This window comes from Lathyrus oleraceus, chromosome 7 (assembly GCF_024323335.1).
Source record: "Lathyrus oleraceus cultivar Zhongwan6 chromosome 7, CAAS_Psat_ZW6_1.0, whole genome shotgun sequence".
In the NCBI taxonomy this organism is placed as follows: Eukaryota; Viridiplantae; Streptophyta; class Magnoliopsida; order Fabales; family Fabaceae; genus Lathyrus; species Lathyrus oleraceus.
The window spans coordinates 107,828,488-107,848,046 of record NC_066585.1 but is presented as its reverse complement, the minus strand read 5'-3'; positions in this window follow the sequence as shown (position 1 = coordinate 107,848,046).

The following is a 19,559-nucleotide window of genomic DNA, read 5'->3' as shown; positions in this document are numbered from 1 at the left end:
CTCTTGGATCCTTGGTTGTCTGAAGTCCTACCAATGTAGGCAAGAAGATTGAGTTGCTTAGAGGTCAAATCGAAGCAACTCAGTTGACACACCTTAAAATTCAACTCCTCATATCTTTCTATATATGTGGAGTTAGTTAAAATTGAGGTCAGATTCGTGTTATACGTCATTTTTTCTTTCATATCATATCCTCCTTTTTCATTTTTTTAATGGTGATGAGTGAACCAGTCTGGCCAGGGTCACCGGAGAAGATGACCGACCCTTGGACACTGGTGGTGTGTTGGCATGGTTCAGAGACATTGATCATTTTTAAATTGTTTTAATCCTGTGCGTTGCTTTTAAATACCAAGCCTATGCCGCATTGAATCAAGTCCACCATGGAACGCGCGCTGGTGGCCACTTGATCTGCCACCTCAATTAATGAGGGACATCAAGTGGTCCACATTTTTTTCTGATTATTTGAATTTCATTTTAATTGCTTTATTTTCATTAATTCATATTAATTTTAATATTGATCCAAAAAATATGAGAGTTTCACCAAAAATTTTCAAATAATTTCCTCTTTCATATTCTGAATTAAAATTATTTTTTGGATCATTATTAATATTTTTCATGATTTAATTGATTTTGCATTTGTTTTTAATTGTTTAAAAATACTTTTAAGTCTTTAAAAATTCTAAAAAAAATTCTCCAAGGTCCTTTGACCTTGTTTGACCTATGATAAATCTCATGGCCATTTATTTGGTGTTTTGATGAGGTTTTAGGAATTTGACAAACCATATTTAATTTAAATGTATTATTTTAGTGTTTTTGATTTGAATAAATGCCAAATAATTTTGTTGACCAATTGTGATGACTTGTTTGAGTTTGACTCTTGTTGTTGGGTCTTGGTCAAGGTTGATTTGACTTTGTCAAGTTAATATCATTGGATTTAGGGGATTGATGGAATGTATACTCCATCTCCAAAAATGAATGGATGATATTAATTTGGTAAAAGTCCTTCTTTGATCAATTCGAGTTTTGATCCATTCCCCTCCCTCTTCATCTCATTCCCCTTATTTATGCATTCATCTCATTTGGCCTATGATATCTCAAAGTCCTAAAACTAGTTGATTGAAAAATTAACATGAGTATGGATGAGATTAGGCCACACTTTTGCATAATCTTTTTGTATGTGGTATGTTTCATGAGCATAGTCCATAATACTATGTCTCTAACATGCATTAACACCAAAATTCTATTGACCGACCTCAAATAGTTGTGACTTCTACATAAGTTCAATTACGATTGCTTAACATAGCACTAAATTTGTGACATAAAAGGTATATCATTCTAGTTAGTGAGATTGTAAGTCTCCTCTCTTTCATGGTATTGTATGGAAACTTGGCATTTTTTCCTTCCTTTGGAAGATGTCTTGGTTCAAGGATCCATGCTTGTGATAAGTGGTTTGAGTGTTCTCCAAAGAATGTCTAAAAATGAAAATCAAAAGCAAAACAATACTAACTTTTAACCTATTAACAACTAACTTTTAATTTCAAGTCATTTACTTTAATGTCATTTAATTCTAGTTTTTATACATTTGCCATTGTTCATATCATTCTAATTGTTTATGTTAATGTAATTTTCACTTTGTCCACTTGGACCATATTGTGTGTGTCATACCCCAATTTTGTCCGGCCATATTTAAATTTTCGTAAATCTGATTTCATTTTTTATTTTGCATCATATGTATAGCATGACATGCATTTCATCATGAGTAACACCTAAAATATCAGTCAGAATGAATTTATTGAGAATACAGACAAATCGGTTAAATTATTTCTCAAGAACATGCTAAATCAGCGGGTAAAAAGTTTCGAAATTAATATCACAGGCGCCAGTTTTATTAATCTACGGTTCATGTAGTTTAACCTGGTGTGCTCGTTGTATTTTTCAGCGGCTGTTTCGGTTGCATTTCGACCTGCCTGAGCCTTTTAACCGGTGCAAATTTATTTCAGAATTTGAAGAAACGTTGTATTTTTTCAATAAGTATATTTTGTGCTGATTATTTTAAAGCGTCCGATTTAATTTTTCGAGCAAATTAGCGCATAACTTTTACTTTTATGCATATTTAATTATTTTATTTTTTTTGGGTTTCTATGCTCAAATTTTCAAATTAAATAACTAGAGTTTTATTTAAAATTGATTAAGATTTTAATAAATATTTTTCTTTAGTAATAATTTATAATAATTATTTTTAAGGGAATGTGACAGCTATTTTAAATCTCTCTCACTCAATAACCAACTAATTTCACTAAAAACAAAAAAAGAAAAATCTCTCATATCTCTCTCTCCTCACACTCACGTGAAATCCTCTCTCATATTAACGGTTACAAAAAAAAAGAAATCAAAGAAAATATCTCATTGATCCTCTCACTCACTCTCCACTCACTTGTTTCCCTCAGTTTCTCCTCACTCATTAAATACATTTCCTCTTTTAACACGCCACCTCACCCTCTCTTCTCTCAACACCTCACTCTCATCATTAATACACACCTGTTCACTAATCACACGTCTCTCCTCACAATCCCTCACACTCACAGAATACTCACTCACCTCTTTTCTTTCTCTCTCTCTACGAACAAAAAAAGGAAAAAACAAGAAGAGGATTTTCCTCTTCATCTCTCCTTCACCGCGATACACTTCTCCACTCACCACAAAACACCACGCCGCCGTCCACTCCAAAACAACCACTCACTCACCACCAACCACGATTCACCTTCATCTTCCTCCTTCAGTCCCTCTCGTCACCGTCAAAACTCACAACCACGAAAACCCATCAAACTCGCAACTCACTCTCTCCTTCGAACTTCACTCCGTTCTCTCCATCTCCGTTGAAGCCACAAACCCTTCATCACCACCACCCCAAAATCACAGCCTCCTTCTTCAACCTCCGAACCTCCTCCGTCGCGGAACCTCGCGACCCACCTTTAACCTCTTCAACCCTCATCTCACCGCTATTTTCTCCTTCAACCTTTACACAAACCCTTTCGCTGAACCTCCTTCACACCGTCACACCCAAAACAACCGTTCATCACCACCAAATCAACAACGAACAACCCCAAACCACCGAACAAACCAGATCCACCCGACCCCCTTTCACGATCTATCACCTTCGACCTTCATCGGCATCTTCAAACACGGCTTACACGTCAATAAAGCGTGAATTCGAAAGCACTATGCCGTAGCGGCTCGTCTTCGCTTCCAACAAGCTCGTCGTTGTTAGCTGCCACAACCGACTGTGAAGTCGTGCACCACGCTCTCTCTTCCGGTAACGACAACAACACCTTGACAATAACTCAGCAAATAGGGCAAGTCTTTAACAGCAAAGACAACAGAGACTCAGCGGCAATACCAGCGAACGCATCAACAACTTGTAGCAACAAAGATGCACGTTTCGGTAACAACTTCAAGTTTCTTCCAATGTATTGTTGTTTTTTGCTGTTGTGACAATCATATTCTCATTTCATTTAAAATTTTGATGAAATAGTAGGTTGAAACTAGTACGTTGATTATGGTTGTGTGTTTATGATTATTTCAATTTTGGTTGTGCATCTGCTGAGTTGCGGGTCTGGATCGAGTGTCTGCTTGAGTGTATGTTTAAATTATAGTTTGTTGGACTTGTGAATTTGAGTCGGTGTTGTTTTATTGCCGTTGGGTATGATTCTTGAAATAATGAACTCTGTATATAGGCTATCAATTGGGTATGTTGTGGTTTATCTTGGTTAAGTTTTAATTATTACTGAAGGTAAAGCATCACCATATAATTTGGTTTGTTTCAATAAGTAGTTTTTAAAGTTGTTCCAATATTAACTAGGATTGAGTCATTATATGTTTGTATTATAGTTGTTAGAACTAGTGGTTAAATAAACTCGGTTCCTTTTATAATATTGACATATTCCGGTCCGATACTTATGCTGGATTTTAATGCCAGAGATGTTGGTTCTATGAGCACATTGTCACTTATTTTCATTTGTTTTCTTAAAAAAAATTAATTAATTGGACTTTTGTTTGATTAATTCATTTCAATTAATTAATCTTAATTAACTTAATTATTTGAGATAATTAAATAATTTTGATAATTAATCTTAACTAATTCAATTATTCAACTTAACCAAAATACTAATGAGTTAATAATTAAAGGATTTTCTTTTCCACCATGTTTTCATATTAAACAAATTCAATTTCAATTCATCATCAACCTAAACCAATTTCAAAAATACATCATCCAATTCTCGATTCAAACATCGAGCTCATGTTTAAACACCCTTGTAAGTCGATTGCTCTTAGCATCGCCATCAACCTCACATAGCTTACTTTTGGGCTTTCTTACAATGAGACCTATTTGGTTATTGATTAATCGAGTAGATGAATAATACACTAAATAAAATTCATTTCATTCATAAACACGAATTCAAACCTTTTTCCAAACCATTTAACTTCAAAAGAATTTTCTCTTAAATTTTGGGATGAAAAAGATATAGGAAGCGTTTGCTTCACTATTTCTCAATTACTCGAATGATTGGCGTACGCCATATTGCACGAGTTCTTGTCACCCGATTAAACCTTAATCATACAATTTCAAATAACATCTTCTAAATCAACTACAAATCCTAAACCTTTTTAATTCTAAATTTCCGACAATATAAGGATAGGAGGCATTCGCCTCATTATCTTTTGATTATTCGAATAATTGGCGTACGCCACATTGCTCGAGTTTTTGTCGTCAAAATCAAAACGCAATCGAATAAATTCAAATCATATTTTAGATCAAACTACAATTTCACAAAAATAAACTTTAACTTAAACTTCAATAGAGAATGGGAGGTGTTCGCCTCACCATTCCTTGATTATTTGAATAATTGGCGTACGCCACATTGCTCAAATCATCGACTTATCAAAATCCAAAACTCAAACTATCTTCGTAAATCGAATACAACATCTAAAAACATATCTTTTACAATTAAAACCTCGGGTGATAAGAGATGGGAGGCGTTCGCCTCGCCATCTGTCGATTATTTGAATAATTGTCGTTCGCCATATTGCTCAAGTTATCAACTTCCGACTAAAACACGCTAAATAAACTTGGATAAGGAAATAGGTGGCGCTCGCCTCATTATTCATTGAATAAGCAAGTAGGAGGCGTACGCCTCACTACCATGCATATTCAACATCCACAAACAAACTTTCAAAATAATTCGAACGAAAAAGGAGTAAAAGGCGGTCGCCTTATTATTCCTCGAAAGAATTGGACCATTGGTGTCACCATATTGCTCAATCTTTCGTCGTTCTTCAAAAAACATTTCCAACATTAAACCTAACTTCTCGCCCCCGCACGATCGAAACCAAACACCCAAACACATCAATTCAACTCGTCACCCCCGCGTGACCAAAACTCCTTTCCAAAGGACACTGTCAATCCTTTCTAATGCGCACAACAAACCAGTGCTAGAGCCTCCACCGAGAGTAGACAAGCCAGCGTTTAGCCGTTAGAACGCCAACCTACATAGTCGTTCATCAAACAAAACACACCAAATATTCGTAGTAGCCCGAACTACGAATGCTCTGATTTCCTTATTGCACCATAAGGATACGTAGGCAGGAGATTGTTGTATCTTCGCGAGCACACTAATAAAAAATCTCTCATTTCCCCTCCCGAGGTCTTCATCCATATCTATCATCAATTCTAATCACTCGAAGCAAGCAAATAACAGTCAATTAACAGTCAAATAGCAAAATCAGACTAAAAGGTTCCCGTTGAGTACAACGGACGTGAGGGGTGCTAATACCTTCCCCTTGCGTAATCGACTCCCGATCCCGAATATGGTTGCGACGACCATTATTCTTATTTCTAAAGGTTTTCTCGATATTTTCCTATTCCTTCATTGGAATAAATAAAGTTCGGTGGTGACTTTGTTCGAACAACATTTTTCCGCGTTCCATCGCGAGGGATCGCATTATCATTTTCGAGGTGCGACAGACTGACGACTCTGCTGGGGACCCTTCTCCAAGCAAGAGAGAGTCTAGCCTAACTTAGTCTGATTTTTCTATGACTGTTAGAAGATGTTCTTATCTTCAGTGCTTGTTTCTCTGTATTTTATTATGTTGCTTGTATGTAATATGTTTTGATACTTTAATATGGGCCCTGATGTATGCTGTGAGATAAGCTCCGTACCCGAGCTTCGAGAAAAAACTTAGAACCCGGAGTTGTGTAGTATTGAACCAAGGGGTGCACACCTCATTGGGACAATACGAAGACTCCACCTAGAGTAGATCTGTTTGGAGTTTCATCATAATATGGCTAGCCCATCGTTGTGGGGAGGTTCTAGATACGATCCTTGACTCTAGGGACCTCGCCTTAAACCCAGGTTTTGTTTTCATGATTGGTGATTATGTAGTATTGAACTGAAGGGTCTACATCCTGTTCAAATAATACGAGAATCCCACTTAGATTAGATCATTTCAGAACTCACATGACGATGTGGCTAACCCACCATTGCGAGGAAGTTTTGAACCTGATCCGCGAGTCTAAGTTCCTTCCTTGAAAACATAACTTTAGAACCTACCTTTGGGAATTTCTAATCAGAGAAACCTTTGCTTCTTCCAGTTATAATGATATACTCGACGTGTGAATGATCTTGGGTATTTGTATTCCTTTGCGATAATATGGCAAAATTTCATGCATTTGCATATCATAAGCATGCATTGCATAGCATTGTCCAGAAACAAAAAACTCACACCATATTCTACCCTTTGTCCAGTAACGCTGACTACTCGACACCGGTACGAGACACACCGCAACTACAAGATGACACTTGAACAACTGGAAGCAAACCAGGTTTCGATGAGGACGGACATTGACTCCATGCAGGCAAAGATGGATCGCTTGCTTAAGACAATGTTGCTCCTGGCCCAGAAGGAAAAGGATGCAGAGACTAGCGCCGAAGCCAGGAAAGTTGCTGCCCAGTTTGGATCGCCATCACTTAGCATCCCTGGAGTAACTAACCTTGATGGTAATTCTGCCCATCCTGGAGGAGGACCCATCCCTATTCCTGTTCCCATGACCAACATGAATCCCCATGATCATTCTGCTACATCTGCTCGACATGGATCCATGATGGGTGATGAGGATCCATATGATGCTTTCTTCATGCCACAACCCGCCAAACTTGTTGTTAGAGGTATTCAAGACCCAGCTGTTGATAGACTCCATGCTTTGGAGGAAAAATTCAAGTCCTTGGAGGTTCACACTACTCCCGGTTTGGACGCCGTTGATATGTGCTTGGTGCCAGGACTCGTGATTCCACAAAAATTCAAAGTCCCAGACTTTGACAAATACAAAGAGATCAGCTGCCCGAGAACTAGCCTCAGAGCCTACTGTCGCAAAATGGTTGCCCACATCAGTAATGGTCAACTCCTGATTCATTACTTCCAAGATAGTCTCAGTGGGGCATCCTTGGAGTGGTACATGCAACTGGAGAAAGCTCAGGTCCAGTCATGGAGAGACATTGCTGAAGCCTTCCTTAGGCATTATCAGTACAATACTGATCTAGCACCCAACCGCACCCAGCTGGAAGACACGACTCAACGCAACAACGAGACATTCAAGGAATATGCCCAGTGGTGGAGAGAGCTAGCAGCTCGTGTCCAACCTCCTCTCCTTGACAAAGAGCTAATTGACATGTTTATGGGAACTCTGTACACCCAATATATGGAGAAAATGGTAGGATCTAGTTTCCCAACTTTTGCCGAGGTTGTCTCTGTGGGAGAACGAATCGAGAGCCAGATCAAGAAGGGGAAGCTACCTTGTGTTGCTAATGCTTCAAGTGGGATGAAGAAGCCTTATCCTAATCTCCCAAAGAAGCCAGAAGGTCAGACCAACACCATAATGAGAGGAGGAGGATATAAGGCACCTCCGTATGCTCATACGCCTTATCATCAAGTTTCCGCGGTCATCCCAACACCATATCAGCCTCCATATCAGCAACCCTATCAGCAACCTTATCAACATCCGGCTTACCAGCAGCCACATCAGAATCAACAACAACTTGCTCCACAACAACGTCAACCCAATCAGCAGAGGGCAAGGAGGCCAGAAAGACATTTCGATCCTTTGCCAGTATCATATAGCAAGATCCTCCCCTACCTGCTAAAGGATAGATTGGTTGTTCTGAAGGAGATAACACCTGCAACTCCACCATATCCTCCAGGCTACGACGCCAATGCTCACTGTGAGTATCACATGGGTGCTCCAGGGCACACAATAGAGAACTGTAAGGCTTTCAAGCACAAGGTCCAGGACCTGATTGATAGTAAGGCAGTTACATTCACACCAGTGAGGCCAAATGTTGCAACAAATCCCATGCCAGCGCATGCAGAGTCGAGTGAAGGTCGAAGATAAAGCTTCTCACCAACCTGAACAAGCAGAGTAGTTTCTGATGAAGCCAGCTCGATAGTGAATCAGAAGATGAAGTCTCGTTGCTTTGAATGAAGGCAATCATTATGCCATTTTTACCATTTTGCATTCTTGTAATTTGATCTTGTTTGTCTAAGTACTGTATGCTTTAAACATTGTTATTTGTATTTGGTTTTAGTAATGGGATGGTTATGCATGCTTTGAATCAATCTTTCATATTCACTCATCTATCACATTTTTCAAATCACAAACACATACTTTTTCACCTCACCTCCTTTATCGCACTATTGTTAGTAAATGTTGGAAGGAGGATGACGAAAACAAAATACTCATAATTGTTGATTGTATGCTTTCGGATAAAATCCTGCTAATGATGTACATGCATTGTTTCAAATCCCCAAACACTGGAGAGATAAGGAGTTAATCCCTAGTCAACCACTTCGAGCCTAGAAGTAGGAGTTTCTTTCGGATCTACAAACCCTTACGCTTAACCTGGGGTAGGGTAGTATTCAGTTGATTTGACTATGCATTCAAATTACAAGAGGAAATATCCCATATGCGGATCAACCATATGATATTTTCCGCACACATCTTGAAGTGTCGAAGAAACCATGCAAATCCAATATTTATGTCTGTTGTTCTTCAATGACTAAGGACTTGGCAGTTACAGTCTTAAAAAAAAAAGAGCTCGCTATGTCCAACACCCTAAAAGGAGACTTAGGCAAAAATAGGGGCAATCCCGATGGATAAAAGCTTCAACAAGCGGTCCATGCAAAAGTTAGGGACCAAAACAAAAGTCGAAAGAGACAATGAAAGTCTCAAACAAAATAAAACAAGATTCAGTGATCACCATACCAAAATCAAAGGGTCACCGACATCCAAAAAACGAAATAAGGTGGCTGCCATTCCAAGAGACCTTGAATCACCATCTTTATCCTTACACCTGCAAAAGACGAATGTGTGTGAATTAACTGAACATAGGACTAGAGATCATCATGAAGAAGGGGTGGGTTAAAATAAACTTTGAGCCTTATATCCTTTTGTTTCAATAACCGTGAACCAAGCCACGTTACAACCTTCAAAAGACCTAATTGAAGTAAGGTTTTTTCTGAAAGCATACTATAGCAAGGTTGAGTAAATTGACTCCCAAAGATTTGCTAATATTCTCTTCTCACTATATCACTCAGACACTAGCTAAAATCAGCACCGCGTTTGGACTCATGATCCACTCACCACACACTACCACAACACTCCAAATGAATGATTGTTTTTCAAAACTTGCATAACTGTTGCATTAAAATCACCATTTCTTGGATAACAATTCTTAATTGTCAGTCAGTACTTGACATCGAGAAAATTCCAACAAGGGGCAATTCAAGAGGCACTTGATTGATCGTTGGTGCTGACACGAATCAAATCCATCTCATAATCCTATGAATCAGGGGCATGGAATCATTTTGATTAATATTGACCTAAGAAGTAGCCTGGGTAAGACAAATCTCCAAGCATCGGTTGATCAGGGAGGAAAAACACCTCAATACTCAGTACGTCTAAGGCAAGATCCCCAAAGGCTAATAAGGGGCAGACCATTGCAAGATTCAGGAGCTGGGAAAAACAGACTCAAACCACGTCATCGGACAACCACTCCCAAGGTTTCCTTTCAGGGAGAATGCCATTTGGTACCCTACAGTCTGGGGCAAGACAAGTTGCAAGGGGCAAAATTCCCTCCATACCTTCAAGTCAGTCAAGCAACTTACGTCAGACACTAGTGATTGCTTGAATTCACAACCAAAAACGTCGAAAGTTCACGCTAGTACAACATCATATGTTGACAAGAATCGTAGGGGAACATCAAAAGCATAACCATCATGCGTTGATCACGTCGCTATGCTCAGTTACAGGTTGGCCATACATCTCAGAAGAAGAGGTCGAGATCTTCTCAAAGACAAATACACAACATATCAGCAAGAAATCAAACTCGGGGCACCAAGCGTATCCACACCTATTGCATGCTCATCACACCATCAACTACCGAGTGTTGGGAAGTCAGATCCTTTCACCAATCATTAGTCCAATCCACATTGACAATTACCAGAAAAGCCAAAGCCCACCTTGCTGGCATTCTACACAAAAACAAATACAACCAACATTGGTTTCCAAAAATACATCGTCTTTGAAAGGGGGGCCAATCCCAAACAAACCAATCATTCTTCGCATTCAAACATGCATCACATGCATCACCTCATGCATAACGCATACATGGAATTTATGCATATAACACGAATCAAAATCCAAGGTTTAGTCGTAGGCATCCAGGCCAACCCTCAGTTGAGTCATTGTCACTTCCTCTAAGTGAGTTCCTACCCTACTATCGGGTGTTCCCCATTGATTTACATCCTTCAACCTTTTGTTGATAAGATGTTATCCTCAGCTAAGTCAAACCTTGTTTCTTTAAACACTTACCTTGTTTCACGTTGAGCGTCCCTCAATGAGTCGTTTCCTGCAACCTTTTGTTGATAGGAACTGCACCTCCCCAGAGAATATTTATTATGCAACCTTTTGTTGTTGATACCCCAAGCAAGTCTTACCCAGTAATGTTCCAATACTACCCAGCAAGTCAGGTTTACTGAACTTTGACAGTAGCCTTATTTTTCCAATATTTTTCTCACTATCATCCTTTTGGTGAAAGTCCATTGAAGAATAATAGTGATTATCACCCTGTTTACGATAACCGTTATCCTTTTGGTAGTGGTAAATCCTTGACATTTGTGATCTTACTTTCATCCTTTTGGTGTCGAAGATTCTTGAAGTTTTGATCCAAACTTCATCCTTTTGGTGAATGGTGACCTCTACCATTATTACAGCCTACCGTCATCCTTTTGGTGTCGGCGATCCTTATGGTGATGGGAAATCCTTGTCATTTTGGTTCAATCATCATCCTTTTGGTGATGACGTCCAGTTCAATCTAAATATCATCCTTTTGGTGATAGAGGTTATGGAGTCTCGTTTAAGCTATCATCCTTTTGATGATGGTGACATTTGGAAAGTCCAACCCCACTATCATCCTTTTGGTGTCAGCAATATTTACAGTTATTATAACTTATTATCATCCTTTTGGTGGTAATAAGTTTCGAAGTTATGATCTCACCTTCATCCTTTTGGTGATGGTGATTGTTGATTTATTATCATCCTTTTGGTGGTAGCAAGTTTTGTCGTTTGACCTTACCTTCATCCTTTTAGTGATGGTTATTGTCGACTTATTATCGTCCTTTTGGCGATAACAAGTTTTGTCTTTTAATTATACCTTCATCCTTTTGGTGATGGTGATTTTTGACTTATTATCATCCTTTTGGTGATAACAAGTTTTTGTCTTGATCTTACCTTCATCCTTTTGGTGATGGTGATCAATTGTGTTGTGTGCTTATTATCATCCTTTTGGTGGTAACAAGTTTTTTTTAATTATACCTTCATCCTTTTGGTGATGGTGATTGTTGACTTATTATCATCCTTTTGGTGATAACAAGGTTTTGTTTTGATCTTACCTTCATCCTTTTGGTGATAGGGATCCTTTGAGTTGTATGACTTATTATCATTCTTTTGGTGGTAACAAGTTTTGTTTTTGATTTGACCTTCATCCTTTTGGTGATGGTGACCAATTGTGTTGTGTGCTTATTATCATCCTTTTGGTGGTAACAAGTTTTGTCGTTTGACATTACCTTCATCCTTTTGGTGATGGTGATTGTTTTGACTTATTATCATCCTTTTGGTGGTAACATGTTTTGTCTTGTAACTTACCTTCATCCTTTTGGTGATGGTGATCATTGAGCTTCAACTTATTATCATCCTTTTGGTGATAACAAGTTTGTTGTGTGGCTATACCTTCATCCTTTTGGTGATGGTGATCATTGAAGTTATTTGACTTATTATCATCCTTTTGGTGATAACAAGTTTGTTGTGTGATTATACCTTCATCCTTTTGGTGATGGTGATCATTGAAGTTATTTGACTTATTATCATCCTTTTGGTGATAACAAGTTTTGTTGTTGGATCTTACCCTCATCCTTTTGGTGATGGTGATCTTTGAAGTTGATGAGTTAACTATCATCCTTTTGGTGGTAGCCTTGATATTATACTTTCGGTAATGGAAAGCATTATCAGAATAACCATCATCCTTTTGGTGACGGACATCATCCTTTTGGTGATGGAAATCTATGGATTGTGTCTAACTTTCATCCTTTAGGTGATAGCGAGATTTGTTGTTGATCTTACCATCATCCTTTTGGTGATGGAGATCTTTGTTGTAGCCACAGTAACCATTTTCCTTTTGGTGACGACTACTTTTGAAGCTCGGTTTATCCATCATCCTTTTGGTGATGACAATCTTGGAAATCATGGCAAATTCCTGTCATCCTTTTGGTGATAACGATTAACTCTACTGTCATCCTTTTGGTGCCAGAAAGCCTGTTCAGTTTTAGTCCCACATTTGTCTTTACAACAAATAACGACTTGTGCAAGATTTGAATGTCGACTCGAGGGTTGGCATTGATTGGGCATTCTACCCCTATTACCTTGGTGCTGTTATAATCCATTGCATTTTTCTCACTGCATATCCCATTGCATTTCAAAGGACAAAATTTGGGTCTTTTCGTATTTAATTACCTTCCACCATGAATGTATGAAGACTGTCGTCATTCTTACTTTCTAGTTCAAGATAATTAAATAGGGGCAGCTGTCATACCCCAATTTTGTCCGGCCATATTTAAATTTTCGTAAATCTGATTTCATTTTTTATTTTGCATCATATGTATAGCATGACATGCATTTCATCACGAGTAACACCTAAAATATCAGTCAGAATGAATTTATTGAGAATACAGACAAATCGGTTAAATTGTTTCTCAAGAACATGCTAAATCAGTGGGTAAAAAGTTTCGAAGTTAAAATCACAGGCGCCGGTATTATTAATCTACGGTTCATGTAGTTTAACCTGGTGTGCTCGTTGTATTTTTCAGCAGCTGTTTCAGTTGCATTTCGACCCGCCTGAGCCTTTTAACCGGTGCAAATTTATTTCAGAATTTGAAGAAACGTTGTATTTTTTCAATAAGTATATTTTGTGCTAATTATTTTAAAGCGTCCGATTTAATATTTCGCGCAAATTAGCGCCTAACTTTTACTTTTATGCATATTTAATTGTTTTATTTTTTTTGGGTTTCTATGCTCAAATTTTCAAATTAAATAACTAGAGTTTTATTTAAAAATGATTAAGATTTTAATAAATATTTTTCTTTAGTAATAATTTATAATAATTATTTTTAAGGGAATGTGAGAGCTATTTTAAATCTCTCTCACTCAATAACCAACTAATTTCACTAAAAACAAAAAAAGAAAAATCTCTCATATCTCTCTCTCCTCACACTCACGTGAAATCCTCTCTCATATTAACGGTTACAAAAAAAAAAGAAATCAAAGAAAAGATCTCATTGATCCTCTCACTCACTCTCCACTCACTCGTTTCCCTCAGTCTCTCCTCACTCATTAAATAGATTTCCTCTTTTAACACGCCACCTCACCCTCTCTTCTCTCAACACCTCACTTTCATCATTAGTACACACCTGTTCACTCATCACATGTCTCTCCTCACAATCCCTCACACTCACAAAATACTCACTCACCTCTTTTCTTTCTCTCTCTCTCTCTGCGAACAAAAAAGGAAAAAACAAGAAGAGGATTTTCCTCTTCATCTCTCCTTCACCGCGATACACTTCTCCACTCACCACAAAACACCACGCCGCCGTCCACTCCAAAACAACCACTCACCCACCACCAACCACGATTCACCTTCATCTTCCTCCTTCAGTCCCTCTCGCCACCGTCAAAACTCACAACCACGAAAACCCATCAAACTCGCAACTCACTCTCTCCTTCGAACATCACTTATTCTCTCGATCTCCGTTGAAGCCATAAACCCTTCATCACCACCACCCTAAAATCACAGCCTCCTTCTTCAACCTCCGAACCTCCTCCGTCGCGGAACCTCGCGACCCACCTTCAACCTCTTCAACCCTCATCTCACCGCTATTTTCTCCTTCAACCTTTATAAAAACCCTTTCGCCGAACCTCCTTCACACCATCACAACCAAAACAACCGTTCATCACCACCAAATCAACGACGAACAACCCCAAACCACCGAACAAACCAGATCCACCCGACCCTCTTTCACGATCTATCACCTTCGACCTTCATCGGCATCTTCAAACACGGCTTACACGTCAATAAAGCGTGAATTCGAAAGCACTATGCCGTAGCAGCTCGTCTTCGCTTCCAACAAGCTCGTCGCTGTTAGCCGCCACAACCGACTATAAAGTCGTGCACCACGCCCTCTCTTCCGGCAACGACAACAACACCTTGACAACAACTCAACAAATAGGGCAAGTCTTTAACAGCAAAGACAATAGAGACTCAGCGGCAATACCGGCGAACACATCAACAACTTGTAGCAACAAAGATTCACGTTTCGGTAACAACTTCAAGTTTCTTCCAACGTATTGTTGTTTTGTGCTGTTGTGACAATCATATTCTCATTTCATTTACAATTTTGATGAAATAGTAGGTTGAAACTAGTACGTTGATTATGGTTGTGTGTTTATGATTATTTCAATTTTGGTTGTGCATCTGCTGAGTTGCGGGTCTGGATCGAGTGTCTGCTTGAGTGTATGTTTAAATTATAGTTTGTTGGACTTGTGAATTTGAGTCGGTGTTGTTTTATTGTTGTTGGGTATGATTCTTGAAATACTGAACTCTGTACATAGGCTATCAATTGGATATGTTGTGGTTTATCTTGGTTAAGTTTTAATTATTACTGATGGTAAAGCATCACCATATGATTTGGTTTGTTTCAATAAGTAGTTTTTTAAGTTGTTCCAATATTAACTAGGATTGAGTCATTATATGTTTGTATTATAGTTGTTAGAACTAGTGGTTAAATAAACTCGGTTCCTTTTATAGTATTGATATATTCCGGTCCGATACTTATGCTGGATTTTGATGCCGGAGAAGTTGGTAAAATTCATTTCATTCATAAACACGAATTCAAACCTTTTTCCAAACCATTTAACTTCAAAAGAATTTTCTCTTAAATTTTGGGATGAAAAAGATATAGGAAGCGTTCGCTTCACTATTTCTCAATTACTCGAATGATTGGCGTACGCCATATTGCACGAGTTCTTGTCACCCGATTAAACCTTAATCATACAATTTCAAATCACATCTTCTAAATCAACTACAAATCCTAAACCTTTTTAATTCTAAATTTCCGATAATATAAGGATAGGAGGCGTTCGCCTCATTATCTTTTGATTATTCGAATAATTGGCGTACGCCACATTGCTCGAGTTTTCGTCGTCAAAATCAAAACGCAATAGAATAAATTCAAATCATATTTTAGATCAAACTACAATTTCACAAAAATAAACTTTAACTTAAACTTCAATAGAGAATGGGAGGCGTTCGCCTCACCATTCCTTGATTATTTGAATAATTGGCGTATGCCACATTGCTCAAATCATCGACTTATCAAAATCCAAAATTCAAACTATCTTCGCAAATCGAATACAACATCTAAAAACATATCTTTTACAATTTAAACCTTGGGTGATAAGAGATGGGAGGCGTTCGCCTCGCCATCTCTCGATTATTTGAATAATTGGCGTTCGCCATATTGCTCAAGTTATCAACTTCCGACTAAAACACGCTAAATAAACTTGGATAAGGGAATAGGTGGCGCTCGCCTCATTATTCTTTGAATAAGAAAGTAGGAGGTGTACGCCTCACTACCGTGCATATTCAACATCCACAAACAAACTTTCAAAATAATTCGAACGAAAAAGGAGTAGAAGGCGGTCGCCTTATTATTCCTCGAAAGAATTGGACGATTGGTGTGCACCATATTGCTCAATCTTTCGTCGTTCTTCAAAAAACATTTCCAACATTAAACCTAACTTCTCGCCCCCGCACGATCGAAACCAAACACCCAAACATATCAATTCAACTCGTCACCACCGCGTGACCAAAACTCCTTTCAAAAGAACACTATCAATCCTTTCTAATGCGCACAACAAACCAGTGCTAGAGCCTCCACCGAGAGTAGACAAGCCAGCGTTTAGCCGTTAGAACGCCAACCTACATAGTCGTTCATCAAACAAAACACACCAAATATTCGTAGTAGCCCGAACTACGAATGCTCTGATTTCCTTATTGCACCATAAGGATACGTAGGCAGGAGATTGTTGTATCTTCGCGAGCACACTAATAAAAAACCTCTCATTTCCCCTCCTGAGTTCTTCATCCATATCTATCATCAATTCTAATCACTCAAAGCAAGCAAATAACAGTCAATTAACAGTCAAATAGCTAAATCAGACTAAAAGGTTCCCGTTGAGTACAACGGACGTGAGGGGTGCTAATACCTTCCCCTTGCGTAATCGACTCCCGAACCCGAATATGGTTGCGACGACCATTATTCTTATTTCTAAAGGTTTTCTCGATATTTTCCTATTCCTTCATTGGAATAAATAAAGTTCGGTGGCGACTCTGTTCGAACAACATTTTTTCGGGTTCCATCGCGAGGGATCGCATTATCATTTTCGAGGTGCGATAATGTGATATATCTTTTTTGTGTATATTTTGCTTGTTTGTGTGGTCTTTGACCATTAATGTACATAATAACAACAAAAACCCTAAAAAGCTTTTGTGTGGACTGTTGGCTTGATCTTGGACAAATGGACTTAAAATTTAGGCAACATTCTTATGCTAAAGGACTTGGCCAAAGCAAACTTATTGAGAAACAAAGTGCTTGCAATTTGAAACTTCATCTGATACATCATTCAAGATCCCCATGAGTTCATCTACAACACGATCATTGTGTAGCTGTCATTTTGAACCTGTGACTTGTGGAATTCATCTGCTACATGGGCTAAGTTTGAAGAAGATCATGGAATGGCTAAAGCTTGGAAGTGGCTATCTTTATTTGATGCCTTTACTCTTCAAGATAATATAATTGTGCATTTGTGTGTTGCTTGATTCTAAATGTCCAAGGGAATTCTGGGTTTCTATTGACATTCTTGTCTATTGGATTGCTACCCATTTGGTCAGATCTTTTCAACTCTCAACTTATAATTTTGTGCATAGGATTAGTCTCTTCATCTTCTCCCCATTTCTTAAATTTCAAAATCTCTCCCTCCCTTTAAAAAAATATTCTCTGTTTGAACTTGTTTTGTTCTAAACTTTGACCACTTTGTAAAAAGATAGAAACTTTGGCCTTATGCCATTGCATTTTCAAACTTCTTTTCTTAAATCAAACTTGTAAATAAACTTAACTATACTTGACTTAAACTTTCAAAAATCCAAAAAAGAACTAACTCATTCAAAACATTTTTGGGCCTTTGTGCCTTTCAAACTTAATTTTTGTAAAAAGCAATGCATCCACTTTGAAATTTGTATCACGAACTACGAGGTTTTGATCCCTCATTTTTAAGTTGGTACGTAGGCACAAGACCGAAGGTCTTGCCAAACACAAAAATATAATTAATGAATTCTTTTCTCATCCCCCCATTCTATTTGTTTGCAAACATCATTTTCATACCAAATACATATGCACACAAAAAGGGCTCCCTAGGAGTACCTAGGACACTTTGGGTGCTAACACCTTCCCTCTGCGTAACCAACCCCCTTACCTGTAATCTCTGACATTTTATTAGTTTTGATTTGAAAACTTCTTACTTTTGGGTTTTGTTCATACTTTTTCCGTTATCCCTTAGAAACAATAAAAGCGTGGTGGTGACTCTTGTTATTTGATCTCTAGCTTATCCATAGCTTGATGATCATGAATTTACCGCTATAAGTACCAAGTCAAATGTTCACCTCTTCCGTCTTGAATAACTTTTGCTATGGGCTTCAAATGAAAACAGTTCCTTCATAAAAGTTGTTGCTCTTTCAAACTTCTTAAATTTGGTCACAAATTTGACCTTATTTGGATTTGTAATGAAGGAGTTATGCATTTTAGAAGTTGAGGAAAATCACTTGTTCAATGGGAATGGCCCAAAATGACCTATAATGTTTCCTCTTGGCACATGCATTTTCAAGTTGAATTTTAAGTTCTTACAAACATAAAAGTTGTAGAGGACACCTTTAATTTAATCATGAAACTTGAATGGCCTTCATATTATAAAAATGGAGCAAGTTATGGTCCTTGGAAGTTGACCTCCTAACTAGGGTTTAAACAAAATGACATATAATCTTTCACCATAAAAAATGACTTTCCATGCAAAAATAGCTCTTGACTTCAACATGAAAGTTGTTTGGAATGTCATAAGGAGAAAATTTTCTCCTGTAATAATTTGTATATGACAAAAATTGTAGGAGATAGGGTCTAGGGAACCCCAGTTTTGACCAATTGACTTTCTCTGGTCAACCACCATGAACCAACTTGCAAACTTGATATTCTATTGATAATTGGGACTCATGTAGGATCATATATGTGTAAGATTATTTAATATGAAGTATCCCTTAAAATATTTAATCCAATGATGAAGAAACTTAATGAGGATGTCACACAAGATACCTAGATGAACTAGGGCTTCCAAGTCAAACAAGCTTCAAACTCTTGATGAATTCTTGATCAAAATGATATGTGAAGACCATGGGGATCAATATATGATGTTTAGAGACAATGTGAACCATCTCTTGATTAGTCTCCTTGCATTGGGGGTCTCAAACCCTAGATATGAGCTTGATGAGGCATTGGTGGATGTACACACTACCTATAAAAGAAACAAACTATACATTGACATATTTTTGGTATTTTGGTTAGTAAATAATGGAAAACAAAGTATGATACAATAAAATGTGCTTGGTGATCTCTCCCCATGTAAACCCAATGAATTAAGGGTAAGGAGGATGCCAAGGTGTGATCCCAAAGCGAATGCATATGATAAGATAACATTAGAGATCATAGGATCAAAATTGGGGTCTTACATTAGCTAACAAAGTTCCACTCAAAAAACCAACGGCCAAGAATTTGGTCGTAGCAAAGGGTGAGGGAGGTAG